The sequence below is a fragment of the Dipodomys merriami genome, unplaced genomic scaffold, assembly GCF_024711535.1.
Source record: "Dipodomys merriami isolate MVZ:Mamm:240054 unplaced genomic scaffold, mDipMer1.0.p SCAF_10, whole genome shotgun sequence".
NCBI lineage: Eukaryota > Metazoa > Chordata > Mammalia > Rodentia > Heteromyidae > Dipodomys > Dipodomys merriami.
Genome location: NW_027202271.1, coordinates 5,650,534 through 5,670,059, shown reverse-complemented (window position 1 = coordinate 5,670,059; position 19,526 = coordinate 5,650,534). Strand labels below are relative to the sequence as shown.

The following is a 19,526-nucleotide window of genomic DNA, read 5'->3' as shown; positions in this document are numbered from 1 at the left end:
CTATGACCCAGCAATCCCACTTTTGGGCATTTATCCAAATGTTTACAAAGAAGACCACACTAAAGCTACCAGCACAACTATGTTTATTGCAGCATTATTTACCATAGCTAAGATATAGAACCAACCCAGATGCCGCTCAGTAGATGAATGGATCAAGAAAATGTGGTATATATACACAATGGAATTCTCTGCCTCCGTCAGAAAGAATGACATTGCCCCATTTGTTAGGAAATGCAAAGGCTTGGAAAAAATTATATTAAGTGAAGTAAGCCAAGCCCAAAGAAACATAGGTCCCATGGTTTCCCTTATTTGCAATATCTAGTATATGTATGAGTCAAGCAGAAAAGGTCAGATAATGTGATGTGAGGAAAATGAACCCTTAGATATGTATTTAAATGTTTTTTTCTTTCATGCATGTGTTTCTAACACATTTATAAGATTATTTCTTTGTTGCTTTGTATGTCCCTCCCCCACAGTATAACCCTTGCTTTCACTATATTTGATGTCAGTATAATTTGTGGAGGAGATGGAGAAAAACAAGTCGTTTAAGGATACAGGTGGACCTGTTGCAACAATGAGAAGTTCAAGTTGTCATGTCGAAAACGAACTTTACAAATTTGCTGCGGGGGGGATTGGATGGGGGGGGGGGTTGGGGGGAGGCTGAGAAGGGATGTGGAGGTTAAACAAAGGAGGAGGCTGCAATGCTTGACAAGAAATGTACTCATTATCTTGCCCATGTAATTGTAACCCCTCTGTACACTATGTTCACAAAAACTAAAAATAAAAAAAATGTTTAATATGAAAAAAAAAGAAGAGAAGTAGAGGGGTATGTCAGAGACACAGATCATGTGACCCCGCCTAAGGATTCGTATGCTGTGTGAGGTTTATGTATGATGGCAAACCAGGAGAATGCTCCTCCCTAACCCAGGAAAAGGTCGCAGTACCCAGTGGCAGCCTCAAGGCTGGAATGAGGAAGCTCTTTCCCTATCTGGACATAGGTCTGGATGCCTGGCCACGACCTTGGGAGGACATGGAGAAAGTGCCCTTTGTACTCCTCCAAACAATTCCATGAAACAAGACCTCAAGATCCTTTGTGTTTTTTAATGGATCACACCTGCACCTTGCTTTAGTATCTTTGATCACATGGAACTGCTCCTCCTTTGTTGACAACTCTGCCAGCTCACTGATTCTAAAGTTTCTTAACTTTTATTGTCTGCATTCCCCCCAAATTGCTTAAGGTTAAGTTTCTGTTCTATGATTGTCCTGTGATTGTCCCATGACCACAGACTTACTTTCTATGCTCCTATGCTGTATATAATAAGCATATGATGTTTTAATGAACTTTGTCCATACCCTCATGGGGTGGTCCACTTTCTGCCTACCAGGTGCTGCATGCCCAGGTCTCACTGTGTGAACAGCAACAGGAGTACAAATTAATAAAACTTTAAGAAGGACAGCCATGTTTTAGCTCTTCAAATGCTTTTCTAATTCTACTGGACCTGAGAACTTGAACTGATAGAAAATTCCAAGAATGAAAAGGAAATAAACAAGTGAAGTGAAATAGTTACCTAATCAGAAATAAAGGTGAAATGGAAAAAGTCTTAGCCAGGGGTCGTATCTCATTTATGCTTTGAGGTTTATCGTTTTGAGCCAACCCAAGAAGAAAAATCCTTGAGGCTCATCTCCAATTAACCACCAAAAGGCAAAAATGGATCTGTGGCTCAAGCGTTATAGTGTTAGCCTTCAGCAGAGAAGCTCAGGTACAGCAGACAGACCCTTCGTTCAAGCCTTAGGATAAGTGCGCATACACACACGCATGCATGCACACACACACACACACATCCACACACACACACATCCACACACACACACACACCATATAGAGATAGAGAGCGAACTCTGGAACTCAGGGAGGGAAGGATCTGCAAGAGTAGAAGGACAATGGCAGCTGTGCTAAAACAAATGTGAGCTTACCAATGTAACCTTGCTTCCTAAACCTGGGCCTCTGCAGTTGATCAGTAACCATCTTCCTTTCTTTCCACATGCCTTGATCCTACCATGTAGGGATGGCTTTGATATTCAGTTATTAATCACATTTCAGATGTCAGCAGACTTGAAGCTGCCTCCCAACTTTTTTTCTCCTATGCAGAGATCTGTGTCACCCACCCCACTTGTCCAAGTACAATGTCTAAAGAAGACCTCATTTTCTATTGCTCATACTGGGATCTGCACTCTAGGCTTCATTCTGGACAGGGAGATGCTCTATCACTGTGCAATACTCCCTCACTCTCTTTGGTTATTTTTGAGATATTTCCCCTGGGCTGACCTGTTTTACCCTCAACCTGTTTATACTTTCTACCATAACTAAGATGTCAGGCATGTACCACCACATCTAACTTTTGTTGTCAAGATGGGGGTCTTCTGACGTTGTTTCTCTTGGCTGGTCTAGAAACATTGTTCTTCTGATCTCAGCTTCCTGAATAGCTGGCATAAGAGCCACATAACAGTAAACACAATTATTGAGGTGTGGTTGTGTGAATTCTTTGTGCAGGCTGGCATCAAACCATAATCCTTTACTTCTGATTCTCAGTTGGCTAGGATTATAGGTATATGCCTAGATGGTAAGGTTTGCTTATTTTTCTTATTGGCTTTTTGTGCAGTACTAGAGTTTGCATTGGGGACTTGGATGCAAGTCCTTAAAGAAGCCTCTCCTGCCCAGAGAAAACTTCAAACCTCCATCTCTATCTTGGGAATTTAATCCAAAGAAATATTCAAAAATACTCTCAGTAATCTCTTATATATGTAGTTGTAATTTTAAAATTGCTTAAGTACATGAAGTATATCTGAGCCACCATTAAGTAAATTCAGGCTTAATACTTCATTGACATTATTGTTTTTTGTTTTGTTTTATTTTGTTTCAGTCGTGGGGCTTGAACTCTGGGCCTGGGTGCTGTCTCTGAACTCTTCAGCTCAAGGTGAGCACTCTACCACTTGAGCCACAGCACCACTTCTGGTTCTCTAGTGGTTTATTGGAGATAAGAGTCTCATGGCCATTCCTGCTTGGGCTGCTTTGAACGGTGATCCTCAGATCTCAGCCTCCTGAATAGCTAGGACTACAGGCATGAGCCATTGGTGCCTGGCACATTACTCTTTTTATCAAGCATCTTATTATCCTTTAGGTTGCTGTAACTGAACACCACACCCCGTGACATGTCTAAAGGAATGTATTCCTTGTGGCTCTAGAGGCTGAGAAGGCCAAGGCTCAGGAACCACAGCTGATGGGGGCCTTCCTGCTGCATCATTTCTTGGAAGGAGAAAGGGTCTGAACAAGAGAAGAAGAATTTCTTGGAAAGAGAAAGGATCAGAACCAGAGAAGAAATGAGCCCAAGGACACAAGGAGGCTGATTAACCCAGTCCTGTGCTGGTGACAGAATGAATTTGAACAGGCAGAGCCCTCATAACCCCGTTACCTCACAATACACTCACTTCCCCATGCTGTGGCATTGGGAATTCAGTTGCTGATGCATAAACTTTGGTGGGCATATTCAACCTACAATGTGACGAAAACACGTTTCTTCTATCTTCCTTTAAAACGTGTTGATATTTTTATTAAATAGAAGTGGAACCACAAACTAGAAGAATGAAAGACAAATGTTAATTGGGGGATTCTGAATGGTAAAAATCATGGTGAGCTTTGATTTAGAAATGTGCAGTTATTTGGTACTTTCCTAGCCAGGCACTGGTGGCTCAGGGCTGTAATCCCACTTACTCAGGAAGCTGAAATCTGAAGACAGCAGTTCAAAGCCTGCCTAAACAATAAAATCTGTGAGACTCCAACAAATCAAAGAAAGGTTGGACAAATGGGATTGCATAAAGTTGCAGAGCTTCTGCAGGGCAAATGACATAGCTAGCAAGATCAATAGAAAGCCCACGGATTGGGAGAAGATCTTTACTAGCCATACAACAGACAAGGGTCTCATATCTAAAATATACTTGGAACTCAAAAAATTAAACCACCCAACAACAAATCCTCAAAGAAACAACTGCCCAATAAATAAGTGGGTGAAAGACTTAAAGAGAAACTTCTCTGAAGAAGAAAGAAGGATGGCCAATAGACACATGAAGAAATGTTCAACATCCCTAGCCATAAAAGAAATGCAAATCAAAACAACATTGAGATATCACCTCACTCCAGTTAGAATGGCAAAAATCAAGAACTCTAACAACAACAGATGCTGGAGGGGATGTGGACAGAAAGGAACCTTACTTCATTGTTGGTGGGAATGTAAACTTGTCCAACCACTTTGGAAAGCAGTATGGAGGTTCCTCAAAAGACTTCACATAGAACTCCTCTATGACCCAGCAATCCCACTTTTGGGCATTTACCCAAATGTTTACAAAGAAGACCACACTAAAGCTACCAGCACAACTATGTTTATTGCAGCATTATTTACCATAGCTAAGATATGGAACCAACCCAGATGCCCTTCAGTAGATGAATGGATCAAGAAAATGTGGTATATATACACAATGGAATTCTATGCCTCCATCAGAAAGAATGACTTGCCCCGTTTGTTAGGAAATGGAAAAACTTGGAAAAAATTATATTAAGTGAAGTAAGCCAGGCCCAAAGAAACATAGTCCCATGGTTTCCCTTATTTGTAATATCTAGTATATGTATGAGTCAAGCGGAAAAGGTCAGATAATGTGATATGAGGAAAATGAACCCTTAGATGTGTATTTTAATGTTTTTTTCTTTCATGCATGTGTTTCTAACACATTTATAAGATTATCTCTTTGTTGCTTTGTATATCCCTCTCCCACAGTATAACCCCTGCTTTCACTATATTTGATGTCAGTATAACTTGTGGAGGAGATGGGGAAAAACCAGTTGTTTAAGGATAGAGGTGGACCTATTGCAACAATGAGAAGTACAAGTTGTCATGTCCAAAACTAGCTTTACAACGTTGGTGCGGGGGGGGGGGGGGGAAAGAAGAAGGATTGGGATTGGTGGGGAGGGGGGAGGCTGGGAAGGGATGTGAAGGGTAAACACAGGAGGAGGCTGCAATGCTTGGTAAGAAATGTACGCATTATCCTGCCCATGTAATTGTAACTCCTCTGTACAGTATGTTCACAAATAAAATTGAATTAAATTTAAAAAAAATCTGTGAGACTCATATCACTGGTTAACTATCAAAAAGACAGCAGTAGAGCTATAGATCAATGTATAAAAGCACCAGACTTGCTCAAAAAACACCCTAAGAAACAGCACTCTGACCCTAAATTCAAGCCCCAATACTGGCATAAGAATGAAAGAAAAAAAGATTAGAAACTATACTCTTTTTATAACATAAACCATACTCAAAAAATAAAATAAAAACTAGAAAAGCAAAAAAGAGGGTCAATATTTGCTTGAAATTCAAGAATGTAAAATTTATTTCCCGTCAAACTCCAAATAAGTTTAAAATAATTCACTGTTGTTTAAAATTTCACATTTAGTAACACATTTCTTGGTAAATATTTTATATATTTACTAGGATAAAAATAAAATGAAATGTAAGTATAACTCTAATGGACATTATAGTAAAGGAAGTCTATTTTCCTTTTCTGCCTGTTGTGAGATTTGAACATAAGGCCCAAGGTTTCTTAGCTGGTGCTCTACCATTTGGTCATGCCTCTAGTCCGACTTTTGTTGGATATTTTGGAGACTGAGTCTTGCAAACTTACATTAGATGAATTCCGTAAGACCTTTGAAAAAGAATTGATAGCCGTACACCTCAAACTTTACCCTGATATGTAAGGGAAAGGATCATTCTAGGAAGCCAGCATTATATTCATCCCAACAAGGCATAGTCTCAAGGAAATAAGAGAACTATGGACTAATCTCTTTAATGAACATAGACACAAAGCTCCTTAATAGTTGCTAACTGAATCCAACAATTAATCAAAGAACTCATTCATGAAGATCAAGTCTCCTTCAGCCCAGAGCTGCAATACTGGTTCAATATATGTAAATCAATAAACATAATGCATGACATTAACAGAGCCCACAAGAATCACTTGATCAGCTACAGATACAGAAAAGGACTTTGACAAAATCCAACATCTGTTTATCATAAAAGCTCTGGAGGAACTAGGAATACAAGGAACAAACCTCAACACAGTAAAGCAATCAATGACAAACTTACATCCAACATGACAATATATGTTAAAAAGTTAAAACCATTTCCGTTATAATCAGGGAAAAGATGATGATGTCCACTCACTCCACTCCTTTTTACTAGAATACTGGAATTCCAAGCCATAAAAATAAGGCAAGAGAAAGATAAAAATGAGATATAAATAGGGAAAGAATTCAAACTATCCCTATGTGCAGATGACATGTTCCTGTAACTAAAAGACCCTAGAGAATCCATGCCCACACTTCTTAGAGCTGATCAATTACTTCAGCAAGGTAGTAAAGCACAAAATTAACACACAAAAATCAATAGCTTTTCTGTATACCAACAATGTGCAGAGAAGGAAATCAGGAAAACAATTCCATTTACAATAGTCTCAAAAAACTAACTTATCTAGGAATAAGTCTAACCAATTAAGTGGAAAAGAACTATATAATTCTGAAGAAGGAAGTCAAAGAAGACACCCGTGGGTGAAAGACCAAGCATGTTCATGGATTGGTACAACTTATATTGAGAAAATGTCCACATTGCCAAAGGCTATCTAAAACTTCAATGCAATACCCAGAAAAATCCCATGTCATTCTTCACCAAGATAGAGAATACCAAAAATTTCATAGGGAACCAAAAAGGTCCTGAATCACACAAGGAATCTTTGATTTTTTTAAAGTAATTCTGGAGGCATAACAACTCTAGCCTTCAAACTCAACTACAAAGTTCTAGTAAGGAAAACAGCTTGCTACTGGCACAAAAACAGAATCAAATAAAAGACCTAGAAATAAACCCACAAACTATAGCCATCTAACATTTGGCAAGCAAGCCAAAAAATGTAAGATGGAAAAAAACATGGCGTTTTCAACAAATGATGTTGGGAAAACTGGGTATCCATGGGTGGAAAACTGGATATCCATGGGTAGAACACTGGAATTGGATCCCTGTCTGCCACCTCAAGGTCAGACCTGAAACCTTGAGATGACACTAAGGAGGAGTGGGAGAAACATTAGATCTCATTGGCATAGGCTGGAACCTTCTAAGGAGAGTTCTACGGAGTCGGCAAATAGGGCACTCTACAAATGATTGGTAAGCATCAAGCTAAAAACTTTTTGCACAGCTAGGACAGAATTACAAAGCTTAAAAGACAGGTTACAGAGTGGACTATCTTTACTCTCTATACAGCTGAAAAGCGCCTAATATCCAGAATATACAAAGAGTTCAATACATTAACCCTCCCCCAAATAAATAACCCAATTAATACATGGACAAAGGAGCTAAATAGAGACTTCTCAGAAGAAGCAAGAATGGCCAGTAAATACAGGGAGGAAATGCTCAACATGCCTGGCCACAGAGGAAATGCAATTCAAAACAACACTGAGATTCCATCTTGCCCCAGAAAGAATATGAACAACAACAAATGCTGGGGGGCACCTAGGGCAGGTGGGAGGAACTCTATTGCATTGTTGGTGTGGATGTAAACTAGCACAACCACTCCATCAGGCAATTTGGAGACTCAACAACAACTACACATAGAATGACCCTAGCATCCAGTGCTATATCACTCTTGGGCATCCAAAATATTACAAGTCAGGAGACAGTAAAGATGCTTGCATATCCATGCTGGCTGCAGCACTGTTCACCATAGACAAGTTTGAGAAGGGGCCCAGATGCTCTACAAAGGATGAGAGGATCAGAAAATGGAATTTTACTCATCAATTACAAAGAATAAATAAGTCCCTTGAGGAGAAAGAGATAGATCTTGAAAAAAATTACAGTAAGTGATATAAGTCAGGCTCAGAGAGGCAAATGACACATTTTTTTCTCATAGGTATAATCTAGTTTTAGAATAAAAACATGCATGATAACATATACAGGGTTTTATGCATATACACAACAAACTGAGTAAAATGTGTTTACTTAGGAAGATTATACAGGTGTTACTCTTTTGAACAAATAATAAACTGCTTAACAGAAACATGTTTGCGGGGGGGGGGGACAAATGAGGGGAGGCACATAGAGGGGAGAGAGGGTGAACAAAAGCCATTATATTCAATGTACATTATGCAAAAACTGAACTATGTAACTTGAGGGTAGGAATGGGAGGGTGAAAATGAAGGAAAACAATGAAAGGACTGACACTGGTCAAGATTCATTTTACTCATACCTGTACTTATGGAATTGTAACCGCTTTGTGCAACTATTTAAGAATTGAACATTTAAAAAACTCTCTTCAACTGATACTGTTGGAGCAACATCAAACTACCTATCTAAAAAATTCTATCTTCTCACACCAAGCCACATGCATTGAGCCCTCAGCATGGATGGAATCTTCTTTCTTTTAAAATCATCTGGACTTGAACTTATAATTCTTGATGGAGTGGTTGCCATATCCTAATTTATTAGTGGGTCGTATTGTTTACTAAATTTGCATTATAAATTCCTTAAAAGCAAGACTGGTATTTTTTCATCTTTATATTTCAGAGCAGTGATGTGATGTGAGCAATAAAAGCTGTGTATTAGCCTAAAGGATGGAGCTCATTAGTGACAGAACTACGACTAGATTATACCATTCACTGTGTGGTAGATCTGGAATTCTAAGAATCAGACCATGGAGAGGAGTACCAGAATGGGGAGAAGGTAAGTAGGACTGTTCAAAAAGAAATGTACTCATCTGTAGGGAACACTAGTACACTGTTGATGGGGATGTTAACTGGTTCAACTACTTTGGAAAGCAGTCTGGAGTCCCTTATGATCCAGCAATCCTACTCCTGGGCATTTACCCCAAAGACCACAAAAATGGCCACACTAAAGCTACCAGCACAACTATGTTCATTGCAGCATTATCTACCTAAGATGGTAAGATATAGAACCAACCCTCAGATGCCCCCCAGTACATAAATGGATCAAGAAAATGTGCTATATTCACACAATGGAATTCAATGCTTCCATCAGAAAGAATGGCATCACCTTATTCGTAAAGCAATGGAAAGACTTGGAAAAAATCATAGGAAGTAAAGTAAGCCAGACCTAAAGAAACACAGGCTCTGTGGTTTCCCTCATTTGTAGTTATTAGTTTGTGTTTAGGATAGTCCTAGCAGGGGATCACAATAGCTCAATAGCTGTGTACATATGACCATATAAAATGATGCTAATTTTAAAATATCTTAAAACTTTTAAAGAATTCTGGTACTCTAAAAATGCTAGTATTTTTAGCCTGAAACTTTTTTTAGGCTGATCACAACTAAGACATGACTAATTTACATTAAACGGGTCACTGAGAAATCTGTTCTAAAATTCCTGCATTCAGTTCCACTGCAGCTGTGGCTGCAGTCCTCATGTTTATAAGCCTCTCTTCCCATAAGCAGCATTCCTGTTTGCCCCAAATCAAATTTTACATCCTTTGAGAAGTTAAGTAATTTTATGGTTTGAATGTAAACTGTCTGTGGAGATTAACTATTCAGTTGGTGGTGCTATTGGATTCTGAATGAGTATTGTGGACATTCACCTTACCAGCTGATTAATCCTTTGTCAAGTAGATAGATGAATGAAGCTAGTCGGAGATAGGTCCCAGGGGTCTTGTTCCAAGTCCTTTCTCCACAATCTCCTCCCTCTCTCCTTTTCTCTCTCTCTTTCTCTCTCTTTTCTCTCTCTCTCCTGCTTTCTCTTCTCTACTCCCTGTACCTCTCTTATCTCTATCTCTACCTCTACCTCTTTCCTGGCCACCATGAGGAGGGCAACACTGGTCAGCTGTGCCTTCCATCACAGTGCTTTGCCTCACCACAGCTCTCAAAGAAATGGAACTACATAGCCATGGACTGAAAGCTCTGAAACCTCCAGCCAAAATAACCTCTCATTTGTTTACCTCAAAATTAACTTTCCCTTTTCCTTTATTCACTTTGTCACACATACAGAAACACTTTTTCTAGATATTACTTGGCCAGGATAGATATTAGAAATTCTGCCAGACTGAGCCTGTGGCATCCTTGCTGTCTAGGAAATATAAGGTGATTAGAACTTGCCCACTGTTTCACATGATGAGCTACAACTGTGTAATGTGTGTGTCAAGTGCTGTTCCAGATTCATAAGTTCCAATTATCTCACCCTCACAACACTGTGTCCAAAGCATATCTAAATCTATTTCACAAATAAGAAATCTGAAAAGCAAGCAATTTTGGGGATTAACTCAGACAGAAGTAAATAAGGTAGAAGATCATGCATCTAAATGCTCAGCCCATTCCTATTAAATTTATTTTCCCAGGCTTTGTTAATACTTAGTGGCAAAGGCAACAGTGATCAGTACACACAGACAAAGGATATCTGTCCATTTCTCTTTCTCAAGCATGGGAACACCTACTGGCTGTTACTTAGCATGGCAACCCCCAGAAAGGACCACAAAGTCAGCTCTCCTCTGGTGAGAAGAATATAGCTGTAATAAACCAGGGGTTTCCTAAATGGATTCTGAGTGATCCTTGGCACTATTTTCTAGGAATAGTCAAAGGTTCCAAACATACTTCAATCAGAAAAACTCTGATTTTATTGTCTCCCTTAACTGGATTTGGGAACAGTTATTTAAGTAGACTTTCATCAGCAAAACAATGCTGGCAGGCTATTCAGAGTTACAGTGCACCTAAAGCTGAAATATGAGTTTTCTCACACATTATTACATATAAGCATTAAAACCCTTTGAGAAAAGTATTTGTTTTAGAATTAAGAACTCTAAAGCTGCTGCCGCTGCCAATGAGCTGACCACCGGTTTCGCACCTCAGAGTTACTGATTGCGTTTTGAGACTCCTATACTCTCATCTGCCCTCATGGATGAACTTCAGGACGTTCAACTCACAGAAATCAAACCACTTCTAAATGATAAGAATGTTACACAAAACTTCCAGGACTTTGACTGTCAGGAGCATGACATAGAAACAGCCCATGGTGTGGTCCACGTCACAATGAGAGGCTTACCAAAGGGAAACAGACCAGTTATCCTGACATATCATGACATTGGGCTTAACCATAAATCCTGTTTCAACACTTTCTTCAACTTTGAGAATATGCAAGAGATTACCCAGCACTTTGCTGTCTGTCATGTGGATGCCCCAGGCCAACAAGAAGGGGCACCCTCTTTCCCAACAGGGTACCAGTACCCCACGATGGATGAGCTTGCTGAAATGTTGCCTTCTGTTCTGACCCACTTAAGACTGAAAAGCATCATTGGGATTGGAGTTGGAGCTGGAGCCTACATCCTGAGCAGATTCGCACTTAATCATCCAGAGCTTGTGGAAGGTCTTGTGCTCATTAACATTGATCCATGTGCTAAAGGCTGGATTGACTGGGCAGCATCCAAACTCTCAGGCTTGACAACCAACGTTGTGGATATTATATTGGCTCATCACTTTGGGCAGGAGGAGTTACAGGCCAATTTGGACCTTATTCAAACCTACAGACTTCATATTGCCCAAGATATCAACCAAGAAAACTTACAGCTCTTCCTGGGTTCCTATAATAGGCGCAGAGATCTAGAAATTGAAAGACCTATCCTGGGTCAAAATGATAACAGATTAAAAACATTGAAGTGCTCCACTTTACTGGTGGTAGGGGACAATTCACCTGCTGTTGAGACTGTGGTTGAATGTAATTCTCACCTCAACCCTATAAATACAACTTTGCTAAAGATGGCAGACTGTGGGGGGCTGCCCCAAGTAGTTCAGCCTGGGAAGCTTACCGAGGCCTTCAAGTACTTTTTGCAGGGAATGGGATAAATATCATCTGCTAGCATGACCCAGCTTGCCTGATCACGAACACATTCAACCTCAAGTAGCCTCGGTTCTGGACAAAGTCCCTTCAGCAGGTCTGTCATCAGCAATCAGTCAGATGGAACTCAAGAATCCTGTGAATCCCATGATGCTCTGGACAGACATCAGACCATGGAGGTGTCCTGCTGAGCAGATGCTCCCACTGGACATGCAAGTCCCCTTCTTCAGATGATCACTCCACAATAGAACACTTTATCCCTTCAACTGGACTCCACTAGCCTTCACACATGCATGGCTACTCTCTCAAGTAGCCTGGCTCTCTCAAGTAGCCTGGATTTATCATTCTCTACCCACACACCCCTTTTTGTAAAATGTACCAAAAACCACAACCAAACCATTCTGGTAACATTCCAACATCTCTAGCTGAGCCAAGCTCCATATCTTCCCATGCCAGCTTTTCGCTGTGCTTTTCCAATTATGTATCTGATAAGATTCTTCAACCCCAACTCCATATGTGTGCAAGCACTTGTGTCTATGTTTATGTGTGCATAGTTCTGTGATTTTAGATATGCTTCCTATAGTGCTTCTGCAGAAACAAAAAGGGACTTTGTTGTTGTTGTTGTTGTTGTTTTGTATTTTCAATGGCGTTTTTAAGGGAAATGTGCAGAGCAGATATCTAGATGGGACCAGCCACCAGATTCTTTTTGATTCCAAGTGGTCAATAGGAGTTACAGAGGGGTTTTAGGAGAGAACAGCTCTTAGCACCACTGTTTGCCTGGGAAGTAGTAGAAGAATTGCCTGTTACAAAGAGGCAGGCTGTGTGGCAGTCACCTCCTCTGTCCTAATGGGTTCATTCATGCCATTCTATAAATAAAAGGAATATGTTCTAGTGGAAGCTAAAGAATGATGAGGTTCTTATGCAACAGGAGTTTTCTCCAAAGAGGCCTAATTGCTAGACTTCTCTGAGTCCAGGAGGTGGAACAGAAGCCCAGCCTCTGCTGTGCAGATCAAACTGGTGCTCTGTAGCATGTTATGCCACTTGCCAGATGTCCATACATCTCAGGAAGTGTCCCCCCAGCCTTTGATGGACAATGGTTTTTAATAAAAGGAGTCCCAGAAAAGCATATCCCAGAAAAGCATACTATGGCAGAAAAACCACATCCTTGATGGGGAGATGAGACTGGAGGAAGAGGAAGAGCCATTAACAATATCATATTCATTAAGTGTTGCCTTGATTTCAGCAAGTCAATGGAAGCTAGGGTAAATCCATAAGGAACCTGTTTCTGAGAAATGAATACATTGTAAAGGGCAGGCCCATCCAGGTTTAATTGTTTTCAGCCCCCAGTCTACTGTAGGTGAGGGGATTCCTTCAGCCATGGAAATTTCTGGGAGGAAGACAAAAGCATCGGCAGACCAGCTGCCTCAGCTCAAGGGCCCAGTTCTTGAGAGCATCAAGACGTGAGCACAGAGTTTCACAATTCTGAATCTTGCAGACAGACTTTTCAGATGCATAGTTTGCTTTCTGCTCAGATAAGGAATGCGTCACTCTGCCAGACTATGACTTTTTACAGATTATTAAATAAAGCTGTATATGTCTCATTGTTAAAAAAAAAAAAGAACTCTAAGACAGAAAGATAAACTGTACAAGCCCACTAAGCTAGTACACAATGGAGGTAGGTGAGAACCAGGGTTTCAGACACCCAGGAATTGGAACACAAAGTCAACTCCTATATTGCTTCATTCTAACTCCACTGGGCCTAGATTCTATGATAAGCCCCACAGTTTTGTGTCATTATGCAAACTTCCTAAGACTTGCAAAGTATTATTGACTGGGAAACTCCCCAACTAATGCAAAGACAGTTGACTAACCTCAGATACAAAGCAGATTCATGACATGTTTATTGAATGATGCTGTGCAGCATCACATGAAAAAACTTTAAACTCCTTCCCCAGAAAGAGTCTTCACTTATCCCATGAGTATTTTCTCCATGAAATGAGGTTGAATTCAGTCAGCAGACAAGTTTGGTTGATCTTAAAATCAGGGTTCTCACAGGGTAGTGTCCAAGCCTACCTTTCACAAAATAGTCCATATTACTGGCACTGTTGAGATTATTCAGTGCCCGGTTTGCCCACAATATGAGAAGCAGTGCTATGCTGTCTGTGTCCATGTTTTTCCTATTTTATCTGTGAGAAATGCCAGCATTTTCCAATTCATGACTTTGTGTTGTTTGGACTTGGTAATTCTGCTATTATGAGTCATCATTATTCAGGATGAAATTACTCAATGCTTAATTCATCTTTATAACATCCCTATGTTTATAAATCTCAAGGTTTAACATTGTAAGAACAGTAAGATAACTATGTACATTTCTACACACTGGTACAACCTTCACATCTACAAGAAATGAAGATAGATCTGAAGGTACAAGTGAAAATTATCTACACATTAAGCAAACAGTAATAACAGAGAACATTCTTTATTCCAATATAACTTATCTCTACTTTTCAACACAGGTAATGTTTCTGGAATGGATGTTTCTATTCTTGTGATTATGTTCAAGAAAGGTGTTATTATTTATTTAAATGTTTTCATACTATTCCACATTGACAATTTAATCAATATTAACATAATCACTTGCTATTTTCAAGGTAAAGCATACATAAAAAACTAAAATCTAAGCATAATATTTTAAAGTTTCTACTATGGAATTAATATCTGAATACTAGATTTCAGTTCTCATTCACAGAGGTTGGAACTACTGTTTGCCTTGTCTTTATGAACAGGGCTACGTAGGATCCTGGGAGATAGATGGAAGGGCAAGGACATCTCAGATGCTCTCTGTGAAGATGCCCCATGTACCAATTAAGGAAGCATGGCATCTAAAGCCCCTTTGAGGTGTTAATCTGTGGACTCCTCTACCTGTCACCTTTGTGAAGGATCCTCAAGTACCCAAACCAGGGCTTGCATGGGAACCCTGCCTGGGCAAGTCCATACCTGCTTCTTGCCATTTTTTGCCCTCAGCCTGCAGCAGCATTTGTCCACCTCTTTAAACTCCAGTCCAGATCTTCAGAAAAGTCCATCAGAAACGATTCCAACTCCATCTGAACAGAGATGATATGTAAAATTAAATGTACATAAAATAAAATGATAGAAACATTAAAATCCCATAGGAGAGAGTCATGATGGTTCATTTCTATCATCTCATCTGAGGCAGAAAGCTAAAGCAGGAAGATGGTGGAAACTACAGAGGTTAGCCTATCATGGAAATAAAGTCCAAGGAACCTGGTGTAATCCCAGCTACTCAGGAGACTGAGAACTGAAAATCGTGATGGAAGCCACCCCCGACAGAAAAGTCCATGATACTTTATCTCCAATTAACTACCAAAAAGCAGGAAGGAGAACCCTGACTCCAGTGATAAACATCTAGCCTTGAAAAAGCTCAGGGACAGCTTTTAGGCCCTGAATTGTAGCTCCAACACCAACACAAAAAAGAAATGAGAAAGAAAAGAAAAAAGAAACTCAGACTTCACTATGAAGAAAAGTAGGTGGATATTTAAACTCTACTTGAATCTCACAATAATGACATATATGGCTACAGCACAGGTAAATGTCATTGTCGAAGTAACATTGACTCTGGGGGATGAATTACCCTCATTACCTCACATGGCTCCATCCCCCTGCTCACCTAAGTGATTGTGGATGAAGGTGAGATTGAAGGGGTACAGTACCTACTCATAAGCAAGAATTCCTGGGCTCAAACCAGAATGCCACCAAACAAACTGCTTTTAATTGACACCTGTAAGTTTTTCTTGACTCCTGATGATGGTCTCCAACTTGCAGGCTATTCATGAGAAAAAATAACTGTACATATATGAGAGAGCAAAGCAGGACTTTTTTGTTGAGTTGAATAAGCATAAGCAACACTGAAGTGTAGTGTTGGAAGGTGAACAAGGAAGCCGGGTTGTGCAGTGGAGCCTCTTTTGCGTTATCTTTGGGTCCAGGGGACAGAGACCAGTTCCTGGGTAAATGAAGGAACCACAGGCGTTGAAGACACAAGTTCCTTCTCTTTAAACATAAGAAATAAGATCTGGGAAGGTGGCTCAGTGATAGAGCGCTTGCCTTGCATGCATGAGGCCCTGAGTTTGATTCCTCAGCACCACATATGCAGGAAAAGCCAGAAGTGGTGCTGTGGCTCAAGTGGTAGAGCTCTCGCATTTAGCTGAAGAGCTGAGGGACAGCGCCATAGCCCAGTGTTCAGGCTCCACAACTAACCATAAAAAAAGAAGAAAGAACGAAAAGAAATAAATGTTCCATAGGTGGCCTAACCCAATGGACTCTAAGCCAACATCTGGAAACTAAGGGCAGAAGAAAATAGAGGCCACGTCTTCTCGGTGAATGGATAGTGTGTGTTGCTTTCACAATAATGTAGTTGTTATTTGTTCAAGAAAAGCCTGCAAGCTGTGAAGAGACCTTCATTAGGATGCAAAACAATTGATAGATTTCAATTCAAAGCACTTTTTGAAGGTAATAGTCTGGTCTGTACTCTGGAATTCTTGCTTGTGAGCAAGGGCTCTATCCACTTTAGCCTCACCTTCAGCCACAGGCATTTTCAGGATAGCAGGAAAAAGCAAAGGAAGATTGTTTAGTATGTACATGGCCTGAACCATTACTAAATCATCAGTCCTCTTGAATATGCTCATGGCCTTCAGTCCTGTCTCATGGACTCCACACACCCTGCAGTGTCTGGACTTACTACAAAGCAGACTATAACAGTAAGATTTCCGCTGTAAAAAAGACATGAAGTGGGCTGGGAAGGTGGCTCAGTGGTAGAGCGCTTGCCTTGCATGCCTGAGGCCCTGGGTTCGATTCCTCAGCACCACATAAGCAAAAAGAAAAAAGCTGGAAGTGGCGCTGTGGTTCAAGTGGAGGAGCGCTAGCCTTGAGCTGAAGAGCTGAGGGACAGCGCCCAGGCCCAGAGTTCAGGCCCTACGAACAGACCAAAAAAAGAACAACAACAACAAAAAAGACATGAAATTAAAGTACAAAACAAAATACATGGTAAATGTTAAAAAAGTGAACCAGTTCCTGGAGACTCAAACCTCTAATTCCAGCTATTCATGGAGCTGAGATCTAGAGGATCAAGGTTCAAAACCAGGCCAGGCAGAAAATTCAGAGAGACTCTATCTAAAATTAGTCAGCAAAAAAGAGAAAAGGTCACTTATCAGAGGTAGTAGGCTTATTATTTTGCCAATCATCTTCAACAACTCATCAAAAAAATCATACACCACCATCAAACAGGATTCATTTCAGGGATGCAAACTGGTTCAATACACACAAATCAATTAATATAATTCATCACATCAAAAAGAGAAAGGATAAGAACCACATGGTTATCTCATTAGATGCAAAAAGGTGTTTGACAAGCTCCAACACACCTTTATGATGAAGGCTCTGGAAAAAGTAGGAATCCATCGGACATTCCTCAATATAATAAAGGCTGGATAGGACTAACCTACAGCCAGCATTATACTTAATGGTGAAAAACTAAAGCCATTTCCTCTAAAGTCAGGAATGAGACAAGGATGTCCACTCTCCCCACTTCTCTTCAATTTAGTATTAGAATGCCTCACTACAGCAATAAGACAAGATGCAAGCATAAAGAGGATCCAAATAGGGAAAGATAAAGTAAAATTCTCCCTCTTTGCAGATGACATGATCTTGTATTTAAAGAATCCCACGGACTCCACTCCCAAATTACATGAGTTGATTTGAAACTTCGGCAAAGTAGCAGGGTACAAAATTAACCCTCAAAATATCAATGGCTTTTTCTGTATGCCAACAATGAGAAGAGCACGGCTGAAATCAGGAAAGCAACTCCTTTTGTAATAGCCCCACAAAAAATAAAATACCTAAGACTAAACTTAACTAAAGAACTGAAGGACCTCTACGATGAAAACGTTAAAACCCTGAAAAAGGAAATCAAAGCAGAACTTAGGAAATGGAAAAACCCCCCATGCTCCTGGATTGGAAGGATCAACATCTTGAAAATGGTAATACTTCCAAAGGCTATCTACAAATTCAATGTGATACTTATCAATAGTCCAACCTCATTCTTCAAGAAATTAGAAGAAGTAATCCAAAAATTCATAGGGAACAATAGAATAACCTGAATAGTAAAATAGGTACTTAACAGAAAGAACAGTGCTGGAGGAATATCAATAGCAAATTTCAAACTCTATCACAAAGCCAGAGTAATGAAAACAGCTTGGTATTGCCATAAGAACAGACCTGAGGACCAATGGAATAGAACTAAAAACCCAGAAATGAACCCACAGACTTATAGTCACCTGATTTTCAATAAGTGAGCTAAAAAAATAGAATGGAAGAAAGACAGCCTCTTCATTAAATGGTGCTTGCAAAATTGGCTATTCACCTGTAGAAAACTAAAGTTAGATCCTTATATATACCCTGCACCAGAATCAACTCCAAATGGATCAAAGACCTCAGAGTCAAAGCAGACATCCTGCAAACATTGCAGGAAGGAATAGGAGAAACCTTAGGTCTCCTTGGCACAGACTGAAATTTTCTAAATAGAGACCCAGAAAAACAACAAATCATAGAAAAGTTGGACAAATAGAATTGAATGAAGCTGTAGAGCTTCTGCATGGCAAAGGACATAGCTAGCAAGATCAATAGAAAGCCCACAGATTGGGAGAAGATCTTCACTAGCCATACAATGGTCAAGGGTCTCATATCTAAAATATACTTGGAACTGAAGAAATTAAATCCCCAACAACAAATCCTCAAAGAAACACTGTCAGAATAATAAGTGGGCTAAAGACTTAAGGAGAGTTTCTCTGAAGAGGAAATAAGAATGACCAATAGACACATGAAGAAATGCTCAAACTCTCTAGCTATAAAAGAAATGCAAATTAAAAGAACATTGAGATTCCACTTCACCCCAGTTAGAATGTCTATAATCAAGAACTGTAATAACAACAGATGCTGGAGGGGATGTGGCCAGAAGGGAACCCTACTGCATTGTTGGTGGGAGTGAAAACTTGTTCAACCACTTTGGAAAGCAAGATGGAGGTTCCTCAAAAGACTCCACATAGAGCTCCCCATGACCCAAAAGTCCCTCTTTTGGGCATCTACTCAAATGATCACAAACAAGGCCATGCTAAGGCTACCAGCACAAGCATGCTTATCGCAGCATTATTTACCATAGCTAAGATAGGGAATCAACCCACATGCCCCTCAGTAGATGAACAGATTAAGAAAATGTGGTACACACACACACACACACACACACACACACACACACACACACACACACACACACACACACACACACACACACACACACAGGAATTCTATACCTCCATCAGAAAGAATGGCATTGTCCCATTTGTTAGGAAATGGAAAGACTTGGAAAAAATATTAAGTGAAGTAAGCCAGGCCCAAAGGAACATAGGTCCCATGGTTTCCCTTATTTCCAATAACTAGTACATATGGAGGACAAGCAGAAAAGACCAAAAGCTATGTACATATGACTGTATAAGATGATGTTAAGTGAAATGAATCCCAAGATAGGCACACAACTAT

At 40.0% G+C, this 19,526-nt stretch overlaps 1 pseudogene across 1 annotated transcript; it reads left to right on the top strand.

The window, feature by feature from the left end:
• Positions 1–10,922: 10,922 nt before the first annotated feature.
• On the top strand, positions 10,923–12,214 carry LOC138839225 (protein NDRG3 pseudogene; annotated as a pseudogene). Its single transcript, XR_011375921.1, has one exon. The product of XR_011375921.1 is annotated as a protein NDRG3 pseudogene (transcript).
• Positions 12,215–19,526: the final 7,312 nt, after the last annotated feature.